The 14,494-nt window shown below is 36.2% G+C and overlaps 4 non-coding genes and 2 pseudogenes across 4 annotated transcripts; 5 read left to right on the top strand and 1 right to left on the bottom strand.

The window, feature by feature from the left end:
* Positions 1-359: 359 nt before the first annotated feature.
* The window catches only part of LOC122037662, a 48,732-nt pseudogene continuing 34,597 nt past the window's right edge, over positions 360-14,494 (bottom strand).
* On the top strand, positions 998-1,182 carry LOC122037676 (annotated as a pseudogene).
* Positions 4,865-5,062, top strand: LOC122037695. Its single transcript, XR_006127709.1, has one exon. It is a non-coding gene; the product is annotated as a U2 spliceosomal RNA (small nuclear RNA).
* LOC122037702 lies at positions 7,652-7,848 on the top strand. Its single transcript, XR_006127715.1, has one exon. It is a non-coding gene; the product is annotated as a U2 spliceosomal RNA (small nuclear RNA).
* Positions 10,634-10,831, top strand: LOC122037700. The gene has a single exon (XR_006127713.1). It is a non-coding gene; the product is annotated as a U2 spliceosomal RNA (small nuclear RNA).
* LOC122037669 lies at positions 13,542-13,738 on the top strand. The gene has a single exon (XR_006127691.1). It is a non-coding gene; the product is annotated as a U2 spliceosomal RNA (small nuclear RNA).

The raw sequence follows: 14,494 nt of genomic DNA, 5'->3' as shown, positions 1-14,494 counted from the left end.
ATCATTACCCGTTCAGTAAGCACGCAAGCTTCGCCAGGAGTCTTAACACCAACTGCAATTAGTTTAACTCCTGCTGCATCAAATTTGGATGAGTTTGCAGGTATCAAAAGAGAAGAGCTAAACTCACCAAAAAAAACATCCAAAATGCCTCATGAGTGCAACCACTGAAACACACTAATCCACACAAAAGTAGTTGATCATGTATCAATCAATCTGCTAGGACAATGAAACGGAATAACTAACAATTGCCTAATCGAACAAACTAAGAGCAGGTGGTAATCAGATCTAGAGAAGAAAGATTTAGAAAATCAGTAGTTAGTATGAACGGGAGAAGGGAAAAAAGGAAGCAATTTGATATTTCATTTTGGTCCCAGAGATCGCTGAGGAACAGGGCTCTCCAGTGCCCCCGCCGCGAATACACGGATACCATCAAGGGCATCCCGGGTTGCGGTCTCATTGACGCCGCTAGTAGCGACTGCGGCAGAGGAACCATGCGACGCAGCTTGAAGGATCAGCATCTGAAGCCGACTAGTGACGAGCCGAGTGAATCGGGGGATCAAACCCACAGATGTCTTCGGCGGAGAATTCGATCAGCTTACGAGGGAGCGAGGCGGAGAGAGGGTGAGCGACGGAGGAGAGGTCCTGCTCGCCGACGCAGCTGCAGTGGCGAAGCAACAAACCTTAACAACCTCCAGAACAAAATCTCAAGCAACAAGACTCTCCTTTCTTTTCCGCGGTCAAGGAGAAGGAGACGTGAGAAAGATCACGGTTTGCAATGTACTCTCACCTCTTCTTAAAAAAAAAACTCTAATGGCCATTTAGACCAGGTGGAGTTGTACTCTCACCTCTTCTTAAAAACAAAAAAAAATTGTAATGACCTTTCATACTAGATGGAGTTTAGAGTTTAGGGTTTAGAATTTAGTCCCATATCGTTTGTTTTTGATTGATGGAGTGGAACTAGTGCTATAAAAGAAGAGGCTATGGCTCTAATTTATTCATACCTTTCTCGGCCTTTTGGCTAAGTTCAAGTGTAGTATATCTTCTTATCAGTTTAATATCTAATACGTCGACCATTGGTTCACTAAGATATTAAATTAATTTTTGTTTTTGGGGAGAGATCATCTACTAGATCTTTCGTGTGTTATCCTTGTGTTGTACTATTGTAGGGTTCGTGTGTTAAGTTCAATTAAATTTTTATATTAAGGTGGTGTTTGGTTTAGATGTTTGGAAATAAAGGAATGGATTCATTTCCAAACCTGGATGAAACCCACCCCCTCCCTTAGGTTTTGATGGAATGAGAATAAGAATTAAGTTTTGGACAAAAATACCCTTAGTATATTTGTTTAATTTTTTTTCATTTCATTTTCTCTCCTTGTTCTCTCTCATCATACTTTCTCTCTCCTCATTCTATCATCATATTTTTTCTTTCAACATATTTTATCTCTTCTTATTCTCTCTCATCACACATTCTTTACAATTTTCTCTCTCATCATAGACTCTCTCTCATTATTTTCTCTCTCTTCATTCTCTCATTTTTTTCATCATACTTTTTCTTTCATCATTTGTTCTCTCTCCTGAATCTCTCTTACCATACTCTCTCTCCATATTTTATCTAATCGCACTTTCTCTCTCTTCATTCTCTTCCATCACTCTCTCTCTCCTTATTCTCTCTCATCACGCATTCTCTACCATTTTCTCTTTGTATTCTCTCTCATCACTCTCTCTCATTATTTTCTCTCTCATTATTTTATCTCTCTTCATTTTTTCATCATACTTTCTCTCTCCTCAATCTCTCTTACCATACTCTCTCTCCATATTTTCTCTCATCCCACATTCTCTCTCTTCATTCTTTTCCATCACACACTCTCTCCTCATTTTCTCTCATCACACTTTCCCTTTCTTCATTTTTTCCCATCACACATTCTCTCTCATCACATTTTCTCATCATACTTTCTCTCATCACACTTTCTCTCTCTTTATTTTTTTCAATTACTCTTTCTCTCTCAACACACTTTCTCTCTCATCATACTTTTTCTCTTCTCAATCTCTCCTATCAAGCTCTCTCTCCTCATTTTCTCTCATCATACTTTCCCTCTCTTCATTTTTTCCCATCACACTTTCTCTCTCATCATATGTGTCTCTCACATTCAATTTTACTTTCCATCTAATTTTTTCTCTTATTTTCCTCTAAGGGTAAAAAAGTAAATTTAAGTTTAATTCGATTGAAAATATTCAACTAACCAAACATTACTTTTAGGAATGATACCCAAGCTCACACTCATTCTCATTCCACAATACTATGATACCTCTTCCCATTCCGATTCCTAGGAGAGAACCAAACACCACCTAAATTAAGTTTATTTTTAAATTATTTATTACAGTCCATGAAATTAAATCATAAAATTCTATATAATTTAATAATCAAATTTTTTTACTGATTTAATTATTAATTTTTAGTTAATAAATAAGAAATTTTAAAATTATAATTGAATAAATTGATGTTTTCTTAGATGAAATTTTGAAATAATTTAATTAAAAATTAAAATTTGATTAGGTTATTCATTTTAAATTTTAAATGTTATCAAGTTCTCAATTTAATTGGTATCAAGTATTCAACTTGCAAATCCTCAACCCATGAAAATTTTTAACCGGTCTGTCAGTCAAGTGTTCTTAGATCAACCGTCCATTAGAGAAAATTCATCCGTTAATTCACCAAGATTTAAACACGATCCTTAAATATTTGAGAAACAAAAAAGTGCCCTACCATGGTACTATTACACAAGAACAACCTTATTTATTGCTTAAAACTTATTCAATTAGTTATTAAATTTAATAATTTAAACTTATTTTATTTTATTTATTTAACATGTTTATAAAAAGTTATTGATGATTATTATTCACTAATAAACTTGTTCAAATTTATTCATAAGTTATTGAAACATGCCCAATTAATTAAAATTGTGTTGTATTGAACGCACATAAATAATTCCATATTAAATTGAACACCAAACTTATTTTTGAACCATTGGTTCATTTACTGCCCTATCCGGCACGCTTGGGATATGCAACGAGGGCAGAATGATAGCGCACGCTTGGGATATGTACCGAGAGCACAATGGTGTTACCATCTCGATGATCTTGAACCAACTCCAGACCAATGCTTTGGATAAACATGCTCGCTCAGTCAAACTGATAAGTAAATTGTTCGGTCACACTGAAAGAACAAGCCAAATGAAAGGCCATGGGGAAACCCTAACCCTACGGTCTACGGAGGGCCCTAACTATAGGAGAGTAACTCGAGGGGTGATTAGCTTGCGGGTTAGATTAACAAACATGTTAAGGTGCTTTCATACTAGGAAGCAACAGAGTTGGGAAAGATGGCAACAAAGTTCTTTAATATATTTTGCAATGGGAGAAGGAAGCACGATGGCCAAAGTAAGATTGACTTTCCACATCTCTTCCCTCCAGGCCATTTCAAGTAGATATAAAAGAAACAAAAGGAGTTCAATAGGATGAACCCAGCATATCAAATGAGAACCACCAAAACCTCAAGAGTAAGATGCATGAATTGAGACTTCCTCCTCAAAATATTTGACAGTATGATTGATCATGTCTGAAAATTGAAAAGAGGGCATGCTAGCAATGGTGACTTGGTTATTGATTGGAATATGACTTTTTACTATGAGAAAAAGTTTTCCTTTGATCTCGCACACACTAAAACAAGAAAAAAAAACGTTAGTGCCCAAAAACCAGGGGAAGTCTTTGGCGATAGCCCTCCGACGCTAATGACGCAAAGCCTCTGCGAGTGGCGGCCATGAGCACAGCCACCGGCCAAATCAGAGCAAACTCCGTGGGTGTCCCTCAAGGCCTACGACGTCGGCAATTGGGGAAGTTCGCGACATGGACACTATCTTTCTATGTGTTGGCAATAGGCAACAAAATCGATCGGAGCGGCAGCAAACAAGAGCAAAAGGAAGGGGTAGCAATCTTAAACAGGAGATTTGTCATGCATTTATAACTAACTATATGCTCTGATACCATTGTTGATACTCAATATGCATGAATCAAAATGAATTAAAATGGTAAACACTTAGTAACAATCTCCCGCAGATCTACAATCGACGGCGATTGGATTTGCTGTCGGGAGATCAATCATAGGATCGGAAGGCTCTCCACAATTCCACGAACCAAATCCCACCATCTCAAATGTTCTTCTCACTCTCCCGTTGTCTCTTTCTCTACACCGTGAATCACCCCCCAATGATCCTTGGACGTACCCCTTATAAAGGAAAATAACCCAAGGATATAATGGACTTTTAATTCCATTAAGAGTAGTGGGGAACGTGGGCATGTTTCCACGTTCCCCATTTCCTATAGGATCAGCATCTGATGCCAACTAGTGACGAGCCGAGCGAATCGAGGGATCAAACCCATAGACAGCTTCGGCGAAGAATTTGATCAGCTTACGAGAGAGCGAGGAGGAGAGAGGGTGACCGACGGAGGAGAGGTCCTGCTCGTCGACGCAGCTACAGCGGTGAAGCAACAAATCTTACCTGCCTCCAGAACAAAATCGCAAGTAACAAGACTCTCCTTTCTTTTCCATGACCAAGGAGAAGGAGACGTGAGAAAGATCACGGTTTGCAGTGTACTCTCGCCTCTTCTTAAAAAAAAAACTCTAATGGCCATTTATACCAGGTGGAGTTGTACTCTCTCCTCTATTTACAAACAAAAAAAACTATAATGACCTTTTATTCTAGGTGGAGTTTAGAGTTTAGGGTTTAGAATTTTGTCCCATATCGTTTGTTTTTGATTGACGGAGTGGAACTAGTGCTATAAAAGAAGAGGCTATGACACTTTCTCATTCATACCTTTCTCAGCCTTTTGGCTAAGATCAAGTGTAGTATTTGTTCTTATCAGTTTAATATCTGATACGTGGACCATTGGTTCACTATGATATTAAATTAATTTTTATTTTGGGGAGGAATCATTACACTAGCTTGCTATTGGATCCTTCGTGTGTCATCCCTATGTTGCACTATTGTAGGGGTTCGACGCACCCAACCAAGATAAATTAAAATTTTATATTAAATTAATTTATTTTTTGAATTATTAATTATAGTGCAATAAATTAAATCTTAAAATTTTATATATTTAAAAATAAATACAAAACACATAAAAATAATTGAATTTTTTTACTGAATTAATTATTAATGTTCAGTTAATGAATAAGAAATTTTAAAATTTGAATTGAATAAATTGATGTTTTCTTAGATTAAATTTTGAAATAATTTAATTAGGTCCTTCAATTTAATCTAAATAACTTAATTAGTGTGGTTTTTTTAATTTGGTAAGAAAAAATGATTTTACTCCGCCGAAGAAAGATAAATCACGTACCAAACAACTTTCTAATAGAGAAAATTCAAGTATTCAACTTACTAATCCTGGGATGGTCAATCCAACCAAAAAAGTTTTCCACCGGTCCATCAATCCAGTGTTCTTAGATCAATCGTCCATTAGAGAAAATTCATTCGTTAATTTATTGAGATTTAAACTCAATCCTTAAATATTTGGGAAATTAAAAAAAGTGCCTTACCGTGGTACTATTACACAAGAACAACCTTATTTATTGTTTGAAACTTGTTCAACTATTTATTAAATTTAATTATTTTATTTTATTTTATTTATTTAACATATTTATAAAAAAGTTATTGATGATCATTATTGACCAACATACTTGTTCAAATTTATTCGTAAGGTATTGAAATTGTGTTGTATTGAACGAACAAAAATAATTCCTTATTAAATTGAACACCAATCTTATTTTTGAACAATTGGTTCATTTACCGCCCTATCCAGCACGCTTGGGATATGCAACGAGGGCACAATGATAGGGCACACATGGGATGTGTACCGAGAGCACAATGTTGTTTCCATCTCGATGATCTTGAACCAACTCCAGACCAATGCTTTGGATAAATAGACTCGCTCAGTCAAACTGATAAATGGATCACTGAAAGAACATGCCAAATGATAGACCATGGTAAAACCCTAACCCTACAGTCTACGGAGGGCCCGAACTATAGGAGAATAACTCGAGGGGTGATTAGCTTGCGGGTTAGATTAAGTAACATGTTAAGGCACTTTCATACCAGGAAGCAACAGAGTTGGGAAAGTAGGCAACAAAGTTTTTTAATATATTTTGCAATGGGAGAAGGAAGCACAAAGGCCAAAGTAAGATTGACTTTCCACATCTCTTCCCTCCAGGATATTGTAGGTAGATATAAAAGAAACAAAACGAGTTCAATAGGATGAACCCAGCATATCAAATGAGAACCACTAAAACATCAAGAGTAAGATGCATGAATTGAGACTTCCTCATCAAAATATTTGATAGTACGATTGATCATGTCTGAAAATTGAAAAGAGGGAATGCTGGCAATGGTGACTTGTTATTGATTGGAATAAGACTTTTTACTATGAGAAAAAGTTTTCCTTTGATCTCGCAAACACAAAAACAAGTAAAAAAAAAATGTTAGTGCCCAGAAATCAGGGGAAGTCTTTTGCGATAGCCCTCTGATGTTAATGACGGAAAGCCTCAGCGAGTGGCGGCCATGAGCCAAGCCATAGGCCAAATCGGAGACAAACTCCGTGGGTGTCCCTCAAGGCCTACGACGTCGGCAATTGGCGAAGTTCGTGACATGGACGCTATCTTTCCATGTGTTGGCAGCGGGCAACAAAATCGATCTGAGCGGCAACAAACAAGAGGAAAAGGAAGGGGTAGCAATTTTAAGCAGGAGATTTGTCATGCATTTATAACTAACTATGTGCTTTGATACCATTGTTGATACTCTAAATGCATGAATCAAAACGAATTAAAATGGTAAACACTTACAATGATCTCTCGCAGATCTGCAATCAGCGAAGATTGGATTTGCGGTCGGAAGAGCAATCATAGGATTGGAAAGCTCTCCACAATTCCACGAACCAAATCCCACCGTCTCAGATGTTCTGCTCACTCTCTCGTTGTCTCTTTCTCTACACCGTGAATCATCCCCCATGATTCTTGGACGCACCCCTTCTAATGGGAAATAACCCAAGGATATGATGGACTTTTCCATTAAGAGTAGTGGGGAACGTGGGCATGTTCCCACGTTCCCATTTCCTATAGGATAGACATCTGAAGCGGACTAGTGACGAGATGAGCGAATCGGGGGATCAAACCCACAGACAACTTCGGTGAAAAATTTGAACAGCTTACGAGGGAGTGAGATGGAGAGAGGGTGACCGACGGACGAGAGGCCCTGCTCGTCGACGTAGCTGCAGCGGCGAAGCAACAAACCTTAACTAGCTCCAGAACAAAATCGCAAGCAACAAGACTCTCCTTTCTTTTCCGCGGCCAAGGAGGAGACATGAGAAAGATCACGGTTTGTAGTGTACTCTCGCCTCGTCTGAAAAAAAAACTCTAATGGCCATTTATACCAGGTGGAGTTGTACTCTCGCCTCTATTTACAAACAAAAAAAACTGTAATGACCTTTTATACTAGGTGGAGTTTAGAGTTTAGGGTTTAGAATTTAGTCCCATATCGTTTGTTTTTGATTGACGGAGTGGAACTAGTGCTATAAAAGAAGAGGCTATGTCACTTTCTCATTCATACCTTTCTCGGCCTTTTGGCTAAGATCAAGTGTAGTATCTGTTCTTATCAGTTTAATATTTGATACGTGGACCATTGGTTCACTATGATATTATATTAATTTTTGTTTTGGGAGTGATCATTACAGTAGCTTGCTATTGGATCCTTGACGTGTCATCCCTGTGTTGCACTATTGCAAGGGTTTGATACACCTGACCAAGTTAAATTAAAATTTTAAATTAAGTTTATTTTTAAATTATTAATTACAATGCATGAAATTAAATCTAAAATTTTAAATATTTAAAAATAAATACAAAACAAATAAAAAATTTGAATTTTTTACCGTTTAAATTATTATTTTTTAGTTAATGAATAAGAAATTTTAAAATTAGAATTGAATAAATTGATGTTTTCTTAGATGAAATTTGGAATAATTTAATTAAAATTTTAAATTTATTAAGTTATTCAATTGAATTGAAATAACATAATTAGTGTGGTTTATTTTTTTAATTTGGTTAGAAAAAAGGATTTTACTCCGCCCAAGAAAGATAAAACATATACCAAACAACTTTCTAATAGGGAGGACATTTAATCCTTAGGGAATAAAACATGTAAAACACCTGTATCACCCGAATACCAATTTGGCTACACCGTGGGGGTAGAGTTTGGTTCAAGTTTGGCTTGAGGTTGGTTCATTTAAATGTTATCAAGTTCTCAATTGAATTAGTATCAAGTACTCAACTTTCGCTGACTAATCCTGGGATGGTCAATCCAGCCAAAAAATTTTCCACCGGTCCATCAATCCAATGTTCTTAGATCAATCGTCCATTAGGGAAAATTCATTCGTTAATTCACTGAGATTTAAACTCGATCCTTAAATATTTGGGAAACTAAAACTGTCCTATCATGGTACTATTACACAAGAACAACCTTATTTATTGTTTGAAACTTATTCAATTATTTATTAAATTTAATTATTTTATTTTATTTTATTTTATTTAACATGTTTATAGACAAGTTATTGATGATCATTATTCCCCAATATACTTGTTCAAATTTATTCATAAATGTTTGAAGCATGTCCAATTAATTAAAATAGTGTTGTATTGAACGCACATAAATAATTTCATATTAAATTGAACACCAAACTTATTTTTGAACCATTGGTTCATTTACCGCCTTATTTGGCATGCTTGGGATATGCAACGAGGGCACAATGATAGGGCACACTTGGGATGTGTACCGAGAGCACAATGTTGTTACCATCTCGATGATCTTGAACCAACTCCAGACCAATGCTTTGGATAAATAGTCTCTCTCAGTCAAACTGACAAGTAAATTGTTCGGTCACACTGAAAGAACATGCCAAATGAATGACCATGGGAAAACCCTAACCCTACGGTCTATGGAGGGCCCAAACTATAGGAGAATAACTCGAGGGGTGATTAGTTTGTGGGTTAGATTAACTTACATGTTAAGGCGCTTTCATACCTGGATGCAACAGACTTTGGAAAGTAGGCAACAAAGTTCTTTAATATATTTTTGCAATGGGAGAAGGAAGCACAAAGGCTAAACTAAGATTGACATTCCACATCTCATCCCTCCAGGCTATTGCAAGTAGATATAAAAGAAACAAAACGAGTTCAATAGGATGAACTCAGCATAGCAAATGAGAACCACCAAAACCTCAAGAGTAAGATGCATGAATTGAGACTTCCTCCTCAAAATATTTGACAATACGATTGATTATGTTTGAAAATTGAAAAGAGGGCATGCTGGTAATGGTTACTTGGTTATTGATTGAAATAAGACTTTTTACTATGAGAAAAAGTTTTCCTTTGATCTCGCACACACTCAAACAAGCAAAAAAAAATGTTAGTGACCAGAAACCAGGGGAAGTCTTTGGCGATAGCCCTCCGACGCTAATGACGCAAAGCCTCTGCGAGTGGCGGCCATGAGCACAACCACCGGCCAATATCAGAGCAAACTTTGTGGGTGTTCCTCAAGGCCTACGACGTCGGCAATTGGGGATGTTTGCGACATGGACGCTATCTTTCCATGTGTTGGCAGCAGGCAACAAAATTGACCGGAGCGGCAGGAAAAGAGAGCAAAAGGAAGGGGTAGAAATTTTAAGTAGGAGATTTGTCATGCATTTATAACTAACTATGTTCTATGATACCATTGTTGATACTCTAAATGCACGAATCAAAATGAATTAAAATGGTAAACACTTACAACGATCTCCCACAGATTTACAATTGACGACGATTGGACTAGCTGTCAGAAGAGCAATCATAGGATTGGAAAGCTCTCCACAATTCCATGAACCAAAGCTCACCGTTTCAAATATTCTTCTCACTCTCTCGTTGTCTCTTTCTCTACACTGTGAATCATCTCCCATGATCCTTGGACGCACCCCTTATAAAGGAAAATAACTCAAGGATATAATGGACTTTTCCATTAAGAGTAGTGGGGAACGTGGGCATGCTCCTACGTTCCCATTTCCTATAGGATCGACATTTGAAGCCGACTAGTGACGAGCCGAGCGAATCGGGGGATCAAACCTATAGACACCTTAGGTAAAGAATTTGATCAGCTTACGAGGGAGTGAGGCAGAGAGAGGTTGACTGACGAAGGAGATGTCCTGCTTGTCGACGCAGCTGCAGTGAGGAAGCAACAAGCCTTAACTGCCTCCAGAACAAAATCATAAGCAACTAGACTCTCCTTTCTTTTCCGTGGCCAAGGAGAAGGAGACGTGAGAAAGATTACGGTTTGTAGTTGTACTCTCGCCTCTTCTTAAAAAAAAAAAAATTCTAATGGCCATTTATACCAGGTGGAGTTGTACTCTCGCCTCTATTTACAAACAAAAAAAACTGTAATGACCTTTTATACTAGGTGGAGTTTAGAGTTTAGGGTTTAGAATTTAGTCCCATATCGTTTGTTTTTGATTGACGGAGTGGAACTAGTGCTATAAAAGAAGAGGCTATGTCACTTTCTCATTCATACCTTTCTCGGCCTTTTGGCTAAGATCAAGTGTAGTATCTGTTCTTATCAGTTTAATATCCGATACGTGGACCATTGGTTCACTATGATATTAAATTAATTTTTATTTTGGGGAGGGATCATTACAGTAGCTTGCTATTGGATCCTTCGCGTGTCATCCCTGTGTTGCACTATTGTAGAGGTTCGACGCACCCGACCAAGATAAATTTAAATTTTATATTAAATTAAGGTTTTTTTTAAATTATTAATTATAGTGCAAGAAATTAAATCTTAAAATTTTATATATTTAAAAATAAATACAAAACACAAAAAATAATTGAATTTTTTTATTGATTAAATTATTATTTTTCATTTAATGAATAAGAAATTTTAAAATTAGAATTGAATAAATTGATGTTTTCTTAGATGAAATTTTGAAATAATTTAATTAAAATTTTATTAGGTTATTCAATTTAATCGAAATAACTTAATTAGTGTGTTTTTATTAATTTGGTAAGAAAAAATGATTTTACTCCGCCCAAGAAAGATAAATCATGTACCAAACAACTTTCTATACTAGGGAGGACATTTAATTAATCTGTAGGGAATAAAACAAGAAAAACACCTGTATCATCCGAATACCAATTTGGATACATCGTGGGGTAGAGTTTAATTCAAGTTAGGCTTGAGGTTGGTTTGTTTAAATGGTCAATCCAGCCATAAACATTTTCCACCGGTCCATCAATCTAGTGTTCTTAGATCAATCGCCCATTAGAGAAAATTCATCCATTAATTCACCGAGATTTAAACTCGATCCTTAAATATTTAGGAAACTATAAAAGTGCCCTACCGTTGTACTATCACACAAGAACAAACTTATTTATTGTTTGAAACTTATATAATTATTTATTAAATTTAATTATTTTATTTTATTTTATTTATTTAACATGTTTATAAAAAAGTTATTGATGATTATTATTCACGAATATACTTGTTCAAATTTATTCGTAAGTTATTGAAGCATGTCCAATTAATTAAAATTGTGTTATATTGAATGAACATAAAAATTCCTTATTAAGTTGAACACCAAACTTATTTGTGAACAATTGGTTCATTTACCGCCCTATCCAGCACGCTTGGGATATGCAACGAGGGCACAATGATAGGGCACGCTTGGGATGTGTACCGGGAGCACAATGTTGTTACCATCTCGATGATCATGAATAACTCCAGACCAATGCTTTGGATAAATAGGCTCGTTCAGTCAAACTGTTAAATAGATCACTGAAAGAACAGGCCAAATGAAAGACCATGGGAAAACCCTAACCCTACGGTCTACGGAGGGCCCGAACTATAGGAGAATAACTCGAGGGGTGATTAGCTTGCGGGTTAGATTAACTAACATGTTAAGGCGCTTTCATACCAGGAAGCAACAGAGTTGGGAAAGTAGGCAACAAAGTTCTTTAATATATTTTGCAATGGGAGAAGGAAGCACAAAGGCCAAAGTAAGATTGACTTTCCACATCTCATCCCTCCAGGCTATTGCAAGTAGATATAAAAGAAACAAAACGAGTTCAATAGGATGAACCCAGCATATCAAATGAGAACCACCAAAACCTCAAGAGTAAGATGCATGAATTGAGACTTCCTCCTCAAAATATTTGACAGTACGATTGATCATGTCTGAAAATTGAAAAGAGGGCATGCTGGCAATGGTGACTCGGTTATTGATTTGAATAAGACTTTTTACTATGATAAAAAGTTTTCCTTTGATCTCGCACACACTAAAACATGCAAAAAAAAATGTTAATGACCAGAAACCAGGGGAAGTCTTTGGCGATAGCCCTCCGATGCTAACGATGCAAGGCCTCTGCGAGTGGCGGCCATGAGCACAGCCACCGCCCAAATCAGAGGCAAACTCCGTGGGTGTCCCTCAAGGCCTACGACGTCGACAATTGGGGAAGTTCGCAACATGGACGCTATCTTTCCATGTGTTGGCAACAGGAAACAAAATCGATCGGAGCGACAGCAAACAAGAGCAAAAGGAAGGGGTAGCAATTTTAAACAGGAGATTTGTCTTGCATTTATATCTAACTATGTGCTCTGATACCATTGTTGATACTCTAAATGCATGAATCAAAACGAATTAAAATGGTAAACACTTACAACGATCTCCCACAGATCTACAATCGACGACGATTGGACTTGCTGCCGGAAGAGAAATCATAGGATTGGAAAGCCCTCCACAATTCCACGAACCAAATCTCACCGTCTCAGATATTCTTCTCACTCTCTCGTTGTCCCTTTCTCTACATTGTGAATCGTTCCCCATGATCCTTGGATGCACTCCTTATTAAGGAAAATAACCCAAGGATATAATGGACTTTTCCATTAAGAGTAGTGGGGAAGTGGACATGTTCCAACGTTCCCATTTCCTATAGGATCGACATCTGAAACTGACTAGTGACGAGCCGAGCGAATCGGGGGGATCAAACCCACAAACAGCTTCGCCGAAGAATTTGATCAGTTGATGAGGGAACGAGGCGGAGAGAGGGTGATCGACGGAGGAGATGTCCTGCTTGTCGACGCAGCTGCAGCGACGAAGCAACAAACCTTAATTGCCTCCAGAACAAAATCGCAAGCAACAAGACTCTCCTTTCTTTTCTGCGGCCAAGGAGAAGGAGACGTGAGAAAGATCACGATTTGCAGTGTACTCTCACCTCTTCTTAAAAAAAACTCTAATGGCCATTTAGACTAGGTGGAGTTGTACTCTCGCCTCTATTTACAAACAAAAAAAAACTGTAATGACCTTTTATACTAGATGGAGTTTAGAGTTTAGGGTTTAGAATTTAGTCCCATATCGTTTGTTTTTGATTAACGGAGTGGAACTAGTGCTATAAAAGAAGAGGCTATGACACTTTCTCATTCATACCTTTCTCGGCCTTTTGGCTAAGATCAAGTGTAGTATCTGTTCTTATCAGTTTAATATCTGATACGTGGACCATTGGTTCACTATAATATTAAATTAATTTTTCTTTGGGGAGGGATCGTTACAGTAGCTTGCTATTGGATCCTTCGCGTGTCATCCCTATGTTGCACTATTGTAGGGGTTCGGCGCACCCGACCAAGTTAAATTAAATTTTTATATTAAATTAAATTTATTTTTAAATTATTAATTACAATCCATGAAATTAAATCTTAAAATTTTATATATTTAAAAATAAATACAAAACACATACAAATAATTGAATTTAATGAATAAGGAATTTTAAAATTAGAATTGAATAAATTCATGTTTTCTTAAATGAAATTTTGAAATTATTTAATTAAAATTTTAAATTTTATTAAGTTATTCAATTTAATCGAAATAACTTAATTAGTGTTTTTTTTTATTTGGTAAGAAAAAATGATTTTACTCCGCCCAAGAAAAAATAAATCACTTATCAAACAACTTTCTAATAGGGAGGACATTTAATCCTTAGGGAATAAAACACATAAAACACCTGTATCACTCGAATACCAATTAATTCGGCTGGAAGCAATGATTTTATAAAAGTTCGGCTTGAAGCAAAGATTTTATAAAAAAAAATTAATTCGAACCTAACCCCAATCTGAATACAATTCGAAATCTTTAAATATGAATCTAAATAATTCGACCAACTTGAATAACTTAATTAACAATAATTTTTTGCTTGTTATTTTTATTATAATTTTTTATTTTTATCTCAATAATTTATCATTATTATACTTGCTTTAATATTGATATTCATAATTTTAAAAATAAAATTTGATTTAATTATAAAAAGATTTATTAAATCCTAAATTTAGGCCAATCCTAGTCAATCTGGACTCCGATCCAATCCTAGTACAACTTAAAAATC

The sequence above is a fragment of the Zingiber officinale genome, unplaced genomic scaffold (assembly GCF_018446385.1).
Source record: "Zingiber officinale cultivar Zhangliang unplaced genomic scaffold, Zo_v1.1 ctg72, whole genome shotgun sequence".
Classification (NCBI taxonomy): domain Eukaryota; kingdom Viridiplantae; phylum Streptophyta; class Magnoliopsida; order Zingiberales; family Zingiberaceae; genus Zingiber; species Zingiber officinale.
The sequence above is the reverse complement of the archived record's forward strand: the minus strand, read 5'-3'. Positions and strand labels throughout refer to the sequence as shown.